Raw genomic sequence first — 16,738 nt, 5'->3', positions numbered from 1 at the left:
TCATATAAGCCTAGTACTTAATATTAAATTGCCATGACCAAATAACATCTAATAAAAATAGTTCTAATCTAAGGCAAGTTGATTGTATCAAAAAACTGCCATTAAACTCATCAATAATAAAATGTAATAGAATAACTACCATCCATACCCACAAGAGAGCACACTATAGCTATTTACCACGTCTTTTATGAATTCTAAATATAATTTAAAAATAGACAAAGCAATAAGTAACATAAGCAACCAGTTCAAACCAGTTCAGTCATATCTGCACAAACCAATCAGTAGTCTGCTTTTAGAAATCTATTTTGCATAAGCACCGCACATTTAAGAAAGACACACATTAAAGAAGGATGTGTTACTAGCAAACAAGTCTCCATAGTTTATTACCAGAACATTTCTGAAGATCATTTTAAATACTGTCATCTGGATCTAAGATGTCATTCATAAAATTATTTTGCAGAATAAATGCTACATTTAAGGTGGCAACACTAACTCATGAAGCTTTCATATGGATGTAGCTTGTTTCCACAGGAAAAACAGATGTAAAAGCAGAAAATACCTGCCATATCTAGAAATAACTGCAAGACAAAATGAACTAGTTTCTCCTGGAAGTACTTTTTTCATGAAAGAAGTCCAAACAAATGTTTTTAATTCCCTATTCCGTATATTTGGATTCAAGAACTTTGGGGAAATACTAACAGTAATAAATCCCTTTCTACAAAAAAATAAAAATGATATATAAATATAACCAGAGAAGGATGTGTTACCTACAAATATGTCTTTATGGCTTACATATTTTTCTTCAATTTTTGGTAAACTATTTTTAAGGAAATCCAATGTGCCTCTTCTGTAAGTGAAAACATTATTTGCTTCTCTGCTTCATCCCCTTTCACCCACTCCTTTCATTCTTTCTAGCAAATAGATCATAGCTATGAAATAACAAAGGGAAGCTGTTTTGTCTTAGCCTACAATCTGCCTGCTGAAAAAGCTCAAGAATTTAAGTGGCTGTTCAAGAGCAGCTGATGAATTCAGCCAATCAGCATCCAGCATTCTGATTCCTGCCCAGCAACAGGAGACTGATAATAAAATCAGGGAAACATAGTTTAAAAAGATCTGGATCTTCTTTGTCTGAAATAAGTAATCTAGAACATAGCTTGCATAATATCCTAAATCCATATCATATGCACTAAGCATATAAATAAGTAAATAAGATTTATTTCTTTTATGATACTTTATCTTGCTTTAATAAATGTCCATGAATGATTCTAGAAAACTTTCTGAGGAATGAGTTTAACATGGATAATAGAAAAGAGTATACTTTCTGCACAATGAGTTAGAATCTGCAAAAATCAAATGTAAATTTCCAAGAATTCGTAGATCTTATATGGATAAACATAACTAAAACTGACAAATTTTAAATGCAAATAACAAGATTATTTTCATACCCACCTGCCATTATTATCATATATTTCTGATTCCAAAAATAAATAGTACTCTGTATCAAAAGGATTACTGTGGAGAGCACGGTAAAATGTTCTGATGTCTACTGCACTTAACTGATTCAGTTTAATTCATGAGATTAAAACATCTGGTTCTTGCTGATAGGTTTTAAGTGGTAATATAATTACTATATCCTTTTCTCCTTAACTGCTTTTCACAGCTAGTTACAAAAAGGTAATATGAGCTTTCCTTTTGAAGCAATAAGATGTGTAGATTACAAAGTAAATATTCACAGAAACTGAAAGGAAATTTTTCTTATATTACATCAATTTACAGCTTTTAAATATAACATTATGAAATATAAAATAGAAAATCTGTGGTCAGAATAAATTTTTCTCAAATTCACTACGCATTAGATTTTTCTGAATAAACAACTTTTAAAAATAAACAACTTTTTAAAAATTTCCCTTTCCTTGCAGATGAATCTATAATTTTTCAAACATACTCAAAAGGGAGCTTGCTGCAGCCATACTCTTAGTTTATATAATCTCCCCATAGGAAAGTAAATCAACAGCTGCTTCAATGCTCCATTCCTGTGAGAGAACTGAAATTCACTGTCTGATTGGCTCAAAGCCACAGATGTCTAATACCAATCAGACAGCAGTATCACAAACCTTGCCCAGAAACAAGGGAAAAAGATGAGGGCAAATGACCTATCAAAAATCCAATGGGGGGGGGGGGGGCTGGGGATGTGGCTCAAGTGGTAGCGTGCTCGCCTGGCATGCGTGCGGCCCGGGTTCGAGCACCACATACAAACAAACATGTTGTGTCCACCGAATAAATATTAAAAAATTCTCTCTCTCTCCCCCCCTCCCTCCCTCTCTCACTCTCTCTTTAAAAAAAAAAAATCCAATGGGTGTGAAAATATAGATGAATAATGAAATTGAAACGTATTAGTACTGTAATAAACCCAGATGCTTTGAGTAAGAAGTCTTTGGTATTTTCTTTTTAATTAAATAGAGTTTGTACTGGTCCCCTCTCCCCCTACAAAAAAGGCCTTCAGAAAGTACCAACATTACTGGGTCAAATCTCATATACACACAAGCATGATATTAATTCAAAGTAATGCATACCTGATGCAGTATACTTAAAAACAAAACTTAAGGAAAAACTTAGAAAATATGAATAAAACAATTTAAGTCAATATATCACTTTTATCTTCAAAAGCACTTCAGTTATATTCATGCTGTTAAATGACATTAGTATAACTTTTTTTCTGAATGGGATGCTGAAAAACAATTATTATTCAAATTTGGTTTTGTTAAATGGCTTAACTAAATATGATTCAACAAGACTCATGATCACTTCCTCTTAAAATAACTGAGAAAAAGCCTTCATCCATGATTCCTAATCTCTTAATAAATGCCAAGTATTCCTGGACTCTTTAAATATCCCAATTCTTAGTTGAGAACTCTTCTGATTTTATTTTGCACTGCTAAATTTTGCTTGAGAATTAGCAATACTACTGAAAAAGAATCATAAAGAATAATCAGTGTGTTGTATAATAAATAATAATAATCTGCTTTACTGTTTATTGCCCATTAATTAGAATGGTCAACCCAACAATGCAATGGTTCACCCACTACCACCTTACCCACTCCAATTTAGTATATATACACACTTTTAAATTTTATTTTAAACACTAGGTATCTTGTCATTTTTGTTTAAAATTAATTATTTTTCTAAAGTAATTAAAACATAGTACTACTTTTACTAGTTCTGTTAAAAATCCCACAAAATTTTTTCATCATGTACCCTTTTTAACACTACCAGATAGCATGCTCCTCCTTCCTCATCCTTTTCTCCCAAACACAAAGGAGACTCTTGAATTTGGTGTTTATTATTCCTAAGCCTGCCTTATACCTTTTCTATCTAATAAATTCCCCCTTTAATTAAACTACATATCTTGAAAGGAGAAAAAGAAACTGATGCTTATCAAAGGACAATTATATGTCACACACTATACTAAGGCTTTTTCTCTGTTATTAAAGAGACAATTTCCAAAAACTGAATTTCACAAATTATCAATAACCATACTGCTTGGTTAGGCCTATCTATAAAGTAGATCACCATCAGTATTACCAACAGCCTTCCAAAACATGTCATTTTAAAAACTACCTTATGCTAAATTCAATATGGCAATTAATAGCAGAATTCACTCAACAAACTAGTAATAAAAGGAAAATTACTCAACCTGATAAAAGGCACCCGAAGAAAAAAACTCACAGCCATGATACATAATAGTAAAAGACTGAAAACTTTTACTCTAGGATCAGGAACAAGAAAAGCTTCCTCAAACATAAAACTGAAGAGGTTAGACCAGATACTTGGAAAGGTCCATTCTATCTACATTTTACGTTTTTAAAATTAAATGTCTGGCTATCCTGAGCAGAAAATGTCTGCTCTCAATTCTTCTATTCTCAAACTGAAGGTTCCTATGAGAACAATTAAGCTAGAAAATGAAATAAAATCATACAATGTGGGCAGGGGGTAAAACGATCTCCGTTTGCAGATGACAAAATCTTGCACATAAAAAATAGTTAGGAAATTTAAAAATTTTTAGAGTCAGTAAGAGTTCAACAGGTTGCAGGATATAAAATCAACATAAAAATCTGTTGTATTTCGATATCCTTGCAACAAACAATGCAAAAATAAAATTGAGAAAGCAATTGCAGGGTTGCACTGTAGAGGGCTTGCCTAGCATGCACAAGGCCCTGGGTTCAATCCCCAGCACTGGAGGAAAAGAAAAGTCACCTTAGAAAACAAGCTGGGTGCCCCATACCCTGTAGGAGGAAAATGGCTTGAGCTCACTAATTCCAGGCCAATCAACTTAGTTGAGACCTCATTTCAAATGAAGGGAAGGATTCCACTTATAAGAGCATTAAGAATAACACATTTAGCAAAAGAAATACAAAACTTAGTTCTAAAAACTATAAAACATCACTGAAGAAATTAAAGAGCTAAATAAGTGGAGAGACATCTCATGTCCTTGAATTAGAAGGTCAGTATTATTAAGATACCATACTCTTCAAATTGAGCTAAAGATTCAAGGCAATCCCTTATCAAAATCCCAGCTATCTTCTTGGAAGAAACTGACAAACTGATCCTAAAAAATCTCATGAAAATGCAAGTGACCCAGAATTACCAAAACAATCTTAGAAAAACAAACAAATCTGGAGGACTCACACTTCCGATTTCCAAAACTTTATTACAAAGTATAGTAATCCAAACAGCAGCAAAAGGACAGATATTGACATTAATGGAACAGAAGTAAACCTTCACATTTATACTTAATTGATTTTAGATAAGAGCTGCCAGACCATTCAATGGGGAAAGAACAGTATTTTTAACAAAAAGTGCTGAGATAACTGTATAGATACAAGCAAAAGAATGATGCTGGATCTTAGTCTCTGGCCATACACAAAAATTAACTCCTAATGGATCAAAGGTCTAAATTAAACACTAAAACTTAAAAATCTTAGAAGAAAACACAAACATAAAATGTTATGGTCCTGGAATAGGTAATGTTTTCTTAGATATGACCCCAAAAGAACAAGCAACAGAAGGGGGGGGGGGGGGACAAGCTTTAACCAGACTTCATCAAAATTATTTCTGTGCTACAAAGGAGACCATTAAAAAAAAAAAAATTCACACAATGGAAAAAAATTGTAAATCATATATCTGTTCAGATATTTCTGTTATATAAGAACTGTTACAATAATGAAAACTTTAACAGCCCAACTTTCAAATGGACAAAGATCTTGAATAGACATGCCTGCAAACAGACCAAAAGGCCAACAGCCCATAAGCAATAAACATAAAAAGATATTCATCAGGACATTTTAAATTCAAATTACAATGAGACAACACTACACACACACCATGACAGCTGTAATCAAAAAGAATAAGTGCTGGCCAAGCATATGAGGAAATCTGAACCCTCACATGACTCTGGTAGGATTATAAATTGGTGCAGCTGCTCTAGAAAACATGCAGTTCCTCAACATATTAAACACAAGAGTTGTCATATGACTCCACAATTCTACTCTTAGGAACATATCAATATATCCAAAAGAAACAAAAAGATATGTCCATACAACCTTGTCCACAAATGCTCATAGCAGCATTACTCTTAACAGCCCAAAATTGAGAAATCTAAATGTCCTGCAACCAATGAATGGACAAATAAAAATGTGGTATGTCCATACAATGAAATATTATTCAGCCATAAAAAGGAAAAAAGTACTGATATATGCTATGACAAGGATGAACCTTGAAAATATCCTGAAGAAAATGAACCAGGCACACAAGGCTATAAACTGAACGACTCCATTTGCATATGTTCAGAATAGTCAAATCTATAAGATATAAGTAGAATAGTGACTGCCAAAGGTTGGAGGATTTAATGAGGGTTGGCTACTAAAAGATATAAAATTTCTTTATGGAGTAATGAAAATATTCTGAGATTGATTATGGTGAAGGTGCTGAGCATGACATAACTTTCTGAGTATGCTAAAAGCCACTAAATTGAACAATGTAAATAGATGAACTGTATAACATGAATTATATCTCAATAAATCTGAATTTTTTTTAAAAAGAATAGCAGAACTTCAGTTGTTGTTAGTTTATTTTTAACCTAACCCTCTTTGCTGGGGCATACTTCCAACAGAGAAAAAAAAAAAAAACTAATAAGAAAACTACATGTTGATCCATACTTTTCAGGGAGTATACACTTCTAGACTAATAAGAGTATGTGTAATTTTACCTACGACAAAATGCAGTATATGTAAAATTGCACCAGCATCATTTTCTTAGGTGTTCATCTTAGATAATCCAGTTATTCATTTTGTCTTAAATATGACATAAACATACTTGTTTTGCAGGATGGTAGTATGATGCATGAGACACCACACAACAGAATAAAACAAGTTTCAAAAAGAGGTACTGAGCATGACACAGGTGAACACTTTAAGTACAATTATTAATCATCTTTTACACATGGAAAATACAATTAACTATCTTTTACCAGAAGGAACAGAAAGTCTTCAGTGAAGGAGAAACATTGTCTTCCATTACAAACTGAGACAAAAAACTGTACACTTTACATGTAATCAATGCTGATAAATTTTAAAATAAGGTATATTTCTTGAACTTTCTGGAGTTACATATAGCTTTGTTACATTTTATCAATATTTTCTTTATTCATATAATATATCTTGCCACTACTTACTACATTTGCCAATAAATTAAAGGATTCTTTACAACTAATCACTAAAAAGGAACTTAATGTACTATTAAATGAAACACTTTGGTACTTTCCATCAGATATCTAATAAAAGATTAATGCATTTTATGCATTCAAATCTATGCTAGGATTCATACTAGCATACTGTTTCTATCCAAAGCTTTGATGTCAGAAAACATTCTAAACTAGCTGATATCATTGTGATATGCTTCTGAATTCATTCCATAAAAGTGTGAAAAAAATGAAATAATTATTCTGATATTACAATAATGAAGGGGACACACAGGATACACTTATTAAATAATGACTGAAAGAATGATGCGCTGTATACATATAACTGACACCTAAAATAATTCTTAAAGGAAAAAACCTATTCTTTGAGAAAGTACAGGTAGTAATCTAGAACATTTTAACAGACTTGTAAATGAACATGCTGGCATATTCACCTATAAAAAGTAGTAAAATATGCCCACTTACACACTAACAGAGGCAAAACATAGCACCATTAAATTAATAAAATCTGACACTCAAGCCATTTTTCAGCCTTACAAAGCCTGCTTAGTTTAAAAAATAAAATACTTCTTTAAAATAAATCTACGTATGTTTATTGCTACATAATGATGAAAACCCTCTTTAAAATAAACATACCCCAAAAGGAGCCCCTTGCAGCCATCTTATCATTTCTCTCACAAAAACAGAAACTGAAATACAATTTGCATAGTCACTGTGGTTGGCTAATGAAAGCAGAGTCATGTAACCAATCAGGAAGCCAGAAACTGTGCTACCATAACAGGAGAAATTTTAAATCTGCCTGGCAACAGCCTAAAAATAGAAACAATATGCTAGTATGAATCCTAGCATAAATTTGAGTATAATAGCAAAACTACTAGCTAAAATTCTTTATTTTCTTGGGGAAAAATATGGGCCTTGATTTTATCATTCAACATATCATCTGACACCTTTTCACATTAGGTGCCAATTAAAAGAAAAATGAATGTTAAGGTAAATAAAGGGCCACTTCCAAATAACATGGTATTGCTTATATTACTTGTGTACTATGTGTGTATATGTCCGTGTGCACACATATACATTCATACATCATACTGAAGTGCTTCCCCCTCCCCCAAATAATGCAGCACTTGATCACAGTTAAAATTAATTCAAGGCTCTCTAAAAATCTCAAAATTTGAATAGGTACTATATATTTCTCTAGTACTTTTTACTCCAATTATTTTGAAATCTTTATTTGTAAAAAAAAAAAATTTAGCATTCATTAAAAGTACAAAGTTCAAATAACTCATCAATACAATAGACATGTGCCTTCAAAACAAACTTCTCCTAGCACACAGTAAACAGGGTGTCATACACACAGTAAATAGATTATTATCAGTAAGGGAAGTAAATTATCTAACTGCTCATGTGAAGTAAAAGTTAAATTTCATGTGTGAACATATAACCTGTACAATACTGTTTCGGACTTTTCAATTATGCTTAGAGTAATTTTAAAGTTGATATGCTTAAAATTCTTACGTTATCCAGAAAACAGAATGTATGTCATCATTCTAACTTTTCAACCTAATAATGCTTAACATGCATGTTTCTGTGTATATTACAAATTTATTCTAGAGTAGATTTAATCCCTAAAGATACTAAACAAATTTCAGTCTAGTGTAACAATTATGAAAATTATGAGCTAGTAAAAGATGACCAAACCAAAAAAAAAGGAAGAGAAGAAATAAAAAGAGGAAATAAGAAAAGGAAATTTTAAAAAAATCAAGACTTTAGATTAAATTTGAATGCTAATGAAACAAAAGGCTAAAGTACCATGTTCTAAGTTATATTTATTATCTCAAATCGTCCATCAATGAGTTTTTATGTGGTGGCAAAATTTTAAAATGTCTAGTTCACTGCTAAATGTGAAATGGATTTGTATATTTGACACTATGAAAGTTTAAACATTTAATGTGAAACTTATTACATAAAGGACTTATTTTAATCATGTATAAAGCTTGGAAAGAATACTTTTAAAGCACAAAGGAACACAGGACAGTTCTAAGTATCCAAAGTTCCATGAGCAATATATACTAATACTTTTTTTTTTACTATTTATTTTTTAGTTATAGGTAGACAATATCTTTATTTTATTTTTATGTGGTGCTGAGGATCGAACCCAGTGCCTCATGCATACTAGGCAAGCACTCTATCTCTGAGTCACAGCCTCAGCCCCCTAACTAACACTTTTTAATCTACATATTCAACAGTGGCTAGATTTTAAAACGAAGTTTCACCAAGCTTTTAAAAATAAATATTCTTGGGGCTGGGGCTGTAGTTCAATGGTAAAGTGCTTGCCTCACATGTATGAGGCACTGGGTTCGATCCTCAGCACCACATAAAAAATAAATAAAGATACTGTGTGTTCTTTTACAACTAAAAAAAAATATTTTTTTAAAAAAATCTTATTTTAAACAATGGTGCACATGAAGAGTAGCTTGGCATTTCATTATTATTAACATTATGTTCAAGTACAAAAGATATCCAAAATCTAGATATAATTGTATCTTATAACATCTTAGGGGCATGATATGGTGGCAAAGACCTGTAATCCCAGTGACTTGGGAAACTGAGGATCACAAATTCAAAGCCTGCTTCAGCAATTTAGGGAGTCCCTAAGCAACTTAGTAAGACCCTGTCTCAAAAAAATAAAAATAAAAAGGGCTGGGTTCGAATCCCCAGTGCAAAAATAAATAAAAATCTTAGGGCTGGGGGCATAACTCAGTGGTAGAGCATGCCCAAAATCCTTGTTAAATAACTAGCACCCCAATAGATAAAAAATAAATATTCCAAATGTAGTATGTACATAGATTTTGTTTACTTATCTGACATAAACTATTATCCTCATCCCAAAGGAAATCAGTTATTAATTAACCTATGAGTTACAATTAGTGGAAGAGTATTTCATTTAAGAAATTCTTTGATAATCCCAGATTATCAATATTTCATATTTTTCTAAGTAATATTGAAAGCAGTTATAATACATTTTTCAAATTTTTTACTTATATTGGCCAGTTTATTTCAAGAAAACCAAAACAGCATAAAGTTTGTAGAACATTATTCAAAATAGTCACAATGTGGGGGTAACTGAAGATTCAAGCAAATTTAGAACAATTAGCATAATAACTATAATGCCCAAGAAGTTTTAGACAGTTCCAAAACCTTCATCCTGGATCAAGTCATTAATCTAGTCACTCCTATTCCTAACCCTGCTAAAAACTCATAGAAACTTAAATAGCTGCTGAAAATCAGATTGTTCTCTAATCCCAGTTTCTATGTACAGAAGTCTAACTTTAGTAAAAGCTATAACTAAATAACAAACCTTAAAAATTCCTCTTCGTATCAATTATTTTTCTCTTCCATAGAAAAGCAATATTGTCCATTTTCCTTACTTGTAGATGTAATTAAAATTATTTTTACCATAATTTTCTACCAATTCTACTTATAAATCTATATCTTTGTTCAAAAGATGCAGATTGTTTAAAAAAAATTTTTTGATAGCAATATTTATACCAGGCATATAACAAAGAATGAACCAACAACTTCCCTGTAAACAAAAAAAATTTTTTTTAATTCCCATTCTGAAATTTTCTATTAACAATGTATAAGGATAAAATCTATTGCATGCTGATTATGTTCCTTAGAACCTTAGTTTCATAGGTTGGGCTGTTAGAAGCTATTATCGAAAGTTAATATTCTAGGCACTGGTTGGGCTGGCGCATGCCTGTAATCCCAGAGGCTTGGGAGGCACAGGCAGGAGGATTGCGAGTTTTTGAACTGATGATGCTGATGCCAGCATCAGCAAAGGCAAGGCACTAAACAAGTCTCTAATAAAATACAAAACAGGGCTGCGATGTGGCTCAGTGGTCAAGTGTCCCTGAGTTCAATCCCTGATATCTTCAGCCCCACCAACAAAAAAAAAAGTTTATATTTTTTTAAAATACAGAATTTCTCTATCCAATTTGAAACCTAAAAAAAAAAAAAAACTGTAGTGATCAAACAAAAAAGTTACTATACTTTGAACACTAAAATAATCTCTCTCTAATCATCATCATCAATAAGCTTGTCCATTAAATGCATTAACTGGTATTCAGAAATACACTGAGACTTGTGCTATTCACACTTAAATCTATACATGAGCTGTTTGTCTTACTGAATTCAGTTATAAATTTTTATTACAAATTATAGAATTCAGTTAAATTTTGAGTAAACTGATGAAATATGAGTGCAAAAGCAAAAAAACAAACAAACAAAAAAAACCCTTCTTTATTTGCATCAGTAAGAGAGATCAATGCAATACAGAAAAAACACATCCCCAAGTATGGGAGATATTAGGCAAATCATTTAACACCTCTAAAGTTTCCCACCCAAAACATGCGGAAATTAAACTAGAGACCTTAAAAGATCCTTCAAGCTTTGATTCTCTGTTAACATTTTAATAAATTGTACTCTAGAATATATTGCCCTTTAAGCAATGATAAAAAATAGGTTGGCTTTGTTCATTCATGTACATGAACATTCATCAGGGTCATTATTTTAAGGATGATTTTAGGACTCTGTAAAGAAATGACAATTAAAAGTACAAAAGTACAGCTCAATATAAAATGTTACTACATATAGATTTAAGTTTATATCTGGAACAGAATCAGGCAGTAATTACAGCGCATTAGGTATTTTTCTAGGTGTACAACCCTCAAAATTAGAAGTGCTCTAGTTTCCATGAACTGCCATGTCTCCATTATAGACTTTTAATTCTAATAATCAAAAACAGCCTTTCAAATGTGAAATTATAGACCTCTACAGAACCCTGACTTTCTGACAGGGTCTAAGATTTCTGAAAACTGACTCTGTATTAAAAATCACTCAAATTCAAATGGAAAGATAGAAAAAGGAGTAAGCCTTTCTTTTCAATCTCAATTTCAATTGCACTTCTGCTTATAACCCTATTTATAATTCAGTTATAGCCACAAGACTTCAGAAGCAGTTGCTAAGCAACAGCAGCATGCTCAGTTCAGGGCTATTGGAAACCTGGCTCTCTGCCAGATGAAAATATTTAAACTGAGTCTAGAGCCTCCAGAATTTAAAAAAGGAGAGGAAGAGGAGGAAGAGGAGGACAAAGAGAAAAGAACAGAAGAAAAGGAAAGGAAAGGGGTAAAGGAGAGAAAGCAAAACAACAATCAAGGACATGTGATGATAAATGTAATAAACCAAGTACTTAAATTAAGCTCTTCTCAAGGGTTCACAAATTCAGACCAAGGACCTTATTTTGGTATCTCCAAATACTTATTCTATTTTTCTTCAAAATTTTTATCATCTTTTCTATGTTAAGATAAGGATTCTCAAGCTATTCTTCTGTAAACAAACAAAAAATATTTTTTGATACGCCACATCACTGTTAACAGCATGCAGTCAAATTCAATAAATATATGCTGTACAAAAACAGTCCTTGGAAACAGTAGGATGGCACTCTGAAGGAACTGACTGCAACTTTAAGGCCTTTAAGGCTAACCTTAAGGTCTTTAAGGCTAAGAGACAAGAAATTACATTTTCCTAAAATTCCTTTATCCCTCAAGGCCTGGTAAGGATGAAATAACTTTTATATCCTAGACTGCACTATTTTTTCAATTTAAATACTTTTAATAATTTAAAATATAAGTATATTAGGAAATTTATTAACAACCTAAAATGGTTTCAAAAAATAACTGTTATTTCTCAACAAAAACTGAAAAGCACCCAGTATGTTTCAATATTCATTAATTTAAAAAAAATTAAACACTGAAAACATTTTTAAAAAGTAATATATATAATGGGAAAAAATGTGCAAAATAGAGGAAAATCTTTTGAAAATAAAATTTGAAAATCAAAATAAAAAATGATTTGTCCTCTTAGATTTAACAGCATATGACAAAGCAATAATTACTATCACAATTCTAAAAGAGTACAACAGAATAATTATCCAAAAGATAAAAACAAGCAATAATAAATGTAACATATGACACAGAAAGCATCACAAATTAACAGAGAAAAGGTAGGTTTTAAAATGAATGGTTGATTTTGAAGAACCAATAATAAAAAAAATGCAAAAAAAAAAGTAAAATGAATGGTTGAGAATGGATTCAAACAGTTGATATATGAAATGTAATAGCAAAATACGCTAGAGATTTAAAAAATGGAAAACTTTAAGGACTCAGAAGGTATTATAAGTAACCATAAATTTTGAGAAATACATAAGAAAAAGCAGCACAGTGATGTAGGATTAGCATTCCATAATAAAAAAGAGTAAATAAAAAAGACAAATGATTCAGAAAAAGTTAACATAAAATAGGCAACTTTTAAACAAGTATATTCAATTTCACTAATAATCAGTGAGAAAAGAAAAATAGGTTTTTATAGTTCAGTTTAACAACTATATTGTTTAGCATTAATGTACACGAGTGGTCTAATACCGTTAGCAGAAGAGTTAACCATCACAACAATTCTTAAATATATAAATAAACACAAACTGTGCGTCAACTCTGACAAAGCAAAGGTACTTAGAGATATGTATCTTAAGATATATTAAAAGTTTTAAAAAGGTGGTACATGCATGTAATCATAGGGGCTTGGGAGGCTGAGGCAGAAGGATTGCAAGTTCAAAGCCAGCCCCAGCAAAAGCAAGGCATTAAGTAACTCAGTAAGACCCTGTCTCTAAATAAAAATACAAAATAGGGCTGGGGATGTGGCTCAGTGGTGGAGTGCCCCTGAGTTCAATGCCCAATACCCCCTCCCCCCCAAAAAAAAAAAAAAAATTTAAAAAGGGAATGCCTAATAATAACAAAATGCACTTAATAACAAAAAATAGTTTGCTAAGAAAATAGTTTTAAAAAATACTAGTATACACTAAGGAGTTTAAAAGAATATGGTAGATCCTTCACAGGTGTGAAAAGATCTTTGTGAATGTATTAAGTGAACTAAAAAAGCACTGCAGAATTCTTTAGTAATAAATATGCAAACCCTTGGGCCAGACATACCTATGTAATACTGGCACCCATTCTTTCCGGGTTAGGTTACCTATCCAAGAAATATTTCCTTTCCTTGCCCCAGTATCCTCATCCATGAAACTGAGAATATAATAATGTCTAACCTTACAGAAATTTTAGGTGAATTAAATGAAACAATAAAAAGTTCTTTGATATCAAAAGCAGTCAGTTAACTGTTTTCCTGTTTTTATGCCATTACATTTTAAAACACACACACACACACACACACACACACACACACACACACCCCTAAACTGTATAAAGGCATGTAGGTGGTATTTTAAAAGTCTGGAAGAAATGCCAAATTAATTAAATCAGCTTACTTGGGGAGAAACAAGATAATATTAACTTGGATTTAACTTGGATCTGATACACTACTGAATTTTTTTTTTTAAGAGAGAAAAGAGAGAGAGAATTTTTTAATATCTATTTTTTAGTTTTCAGTGGACACAACATCTTTATTTTATTTTTATGTGATGCAGAGGATTGAACCCAGCGACCCACGCATGCCAGGCGAGCATGTTACCGCTTGAGCAACATCCCCAGCCCACTACTGAATCTTCATATGAAAATATATTTGTATAATTTGTATTCGAATGATTAAGCTCCTCCTACTTTTCTCTTCCATGTTAGTACTAAGAAAGGGCAGCAGTGACATTTATGACTGTGGTTAGAAAGTGACAGAGACACTAAACCCCAGAGGAGATAAGGAAGTCATCTTTCAAAAGAAATTACAGAGCTGGGGGTATAACTGAGTGATAGAATGTTTGCCTAGCATATGCATAGGGCCCAAGATTCAATCCCTAGCACCTGCAAATTTTTTTTTTTAAATAAACAAAAAGACAAACTATCCCATGTGGAGCAAGTACACTTCCCCAACCTTTACAGTCACCTGAGTAATCAAGCATCTACCCAAAGTAAAAAGGAACATCTCAAATACACAGAGAGAATAAAAAATGTAAAGACCAGGAGCCAAACCTTACAAAACCAACAAACTAACAAAAATCTAGCTAATCAGTAACAGAATCAACACAGTATACTTTAAAATAGTATATCAAAACATCCTCAGGGTATATAAGATATTACTTAATTCATAAGAACAAGCAATAGAAAATCAATCTGAAACCTCAGAAATTCAAAATACAAGCTGCATGAACATAGCTGAAGTGACCTTGTTGATTAATACAAGATGATCAACTAGGAAAAGAAAAAGTAAAGAAAAACAATAAAGCTAAGATATACTGGGGGAGGTGCATTCAGAAGCAACAATTTTCAATGAAGATTTTTAAAAAACAAAAAGGTGGAAAGAAAGAAAATAAGAAAAAATTCATAGAGCTGAAGAAATGTACACATTTTTCAATAATTAAGGCCTACTAAATACCAAAAGACTAAATTAAAACAAGCAAGATAAAATTTTTAATATCTAGATATTTGTGATAAGATTTCAGAAAACCAAGTGAGAAATATTAAAAATTTAGAGTAATAAAAAAAATCACTGAACTACAAAGAAATAAAAATTAAACTGACATCAGACTTGTCATCATCAATACTAATATTGAAAGAAACAATACCCTCAAAGTTCAGGGTAAAAGTTATTTTCATCCTGGAATTCTTTACCGACAGGCAAAGTATCAATCAGAAAGAGACAGAAATAAAGATATTACTTCTGAGCAAGGAAATGAGAAAACAGCTGGGCCTAGTAGCACACACCTATAATCCCAGCAGCTCTGGATGCTGAGGCAGGAGGATCACAAGTTCAAAGCCAGACTCTTGTTACTTAGCAAGGCCCTAAGCAACTCACAGAGACCCTGTCTCAAAATAACATATAAAAAGGACTAGAGATGTGGTTCAGTGGTTAATTGTCTCTGGTTCATTACAGGTACAAGACAGCAACGGATCCTTAAAAAAAAAAACTCAGATGAGAAAATCAGCAGTGCTCAAAAAATGGGCAACCTGAAATAACTGAGGATTCATCACCTTAAAAATAAATATTCTGAACTAAAATCATAGATAATTACAACATGGGAGCTAGCAGATTTAGGGGTTGCAGAATATGGCAGAAATAAAGAAAACTATTAATTGGGGGAATCTAGCTAGGTTTCAAGCGGCTTAAATGATAAAAAATATCATTAGGTAGTTAGTATATACAGGACACAAAACTTACAATAACGCACCATAGAAAAGCTAAAAATTGAAGGATAAAAAATGATACATTTGGTAAATACTAACCACCACAAAAGATAGGCAGACATATATAACCTATGTAACATATGTAATAGGTTCACAACATATAAAAAAAAATAACCTGAAAATCAAATCGAGTATTGGGGAAAAAAAAAAATCATGTCCTATTGATAAAAAGACATGTCACTAGAAATGTGTATTTTTGATGTACCTAAATAACATCATTTCAAATCATGTAAAGTAGAAACAGTTCTAAAAGTTCAGAAAGAAACTAATAAATCCACAAGCAGAGTTATACATACCTCTTTCTAAAATCTACAAATGAACAAAATAAAAGCAATAAGAATGCATTTCCTAATTAACATGTTAGAATACCCAATAAACCCAAATTTAAACTTCTCACAAATACATCCAATAAATATCAATGTTGATCCTGCATGTGGTAACAAGGAAATCTTAATAAATTCAAAGGCAAATAAAACAAATCACACAAGGCCATATTCTTTGGCTAAAATATAATAAAGTTAGATATACTAACAAGATGAGAGGGAAATTTTCTCCTTATAAATTAAAAAAAAATTAGAGGAAATCAGTGGAAAAATAAATCACTAACAATATAACCTAAGAAACTCAACTAAAATGATATTCATATGAAGACTGACAGTCATATTTTCATATGCTAATTAAAAACCCACCAACTCAAAAGCACTAGTCAAGGCAGAAAGATATAATACCAAAG

At 31.8% G+C, this 16,738-nt stretch overlaps 1 protein-coding gene across 6 annotated transcripts in view; it reads right to left on the bottom strand.

Moving 5' to 3' along the window:
• The window catches only part of ATF7IP (activating transcription factor 7 interacting protein), a gene marked incomplete at its 3' end in the record, with an annotated part of 107,674 nt that overhangs the window by 65,654 nt on the left and 25,282 nt on the right, over positions 1–16,738 (bottom strand). Inside the window, exon 1 of one of the 6 annotated variants that reach the window (XM_081311485.1) lies at positions 7,394–7,417. The exons of the other annotated variants lie outside the window; for them this stretch is intronic. Of the gene's footprint in view, positions 1–7,393; positions 7,418–16,738 lie in introns of those variants that run through there. 6 annotated transcript variants of the gene reach the window in all.

Source organism: Spermophilus citellus (assembly GCF_964194105.1).
Source record: "Spermophilus citellus genome assembly, chromosome: 10".
NCBI classification, from domain to species: Eukaryota; Metazoa; Chordata; class Mammalia; order Rodentia; family Sciuridae; genus Spermophilus; species Spermophilus citellus.
This window is presented reverse-complemented; position numbering and strand designations above follow the sequence as displayed.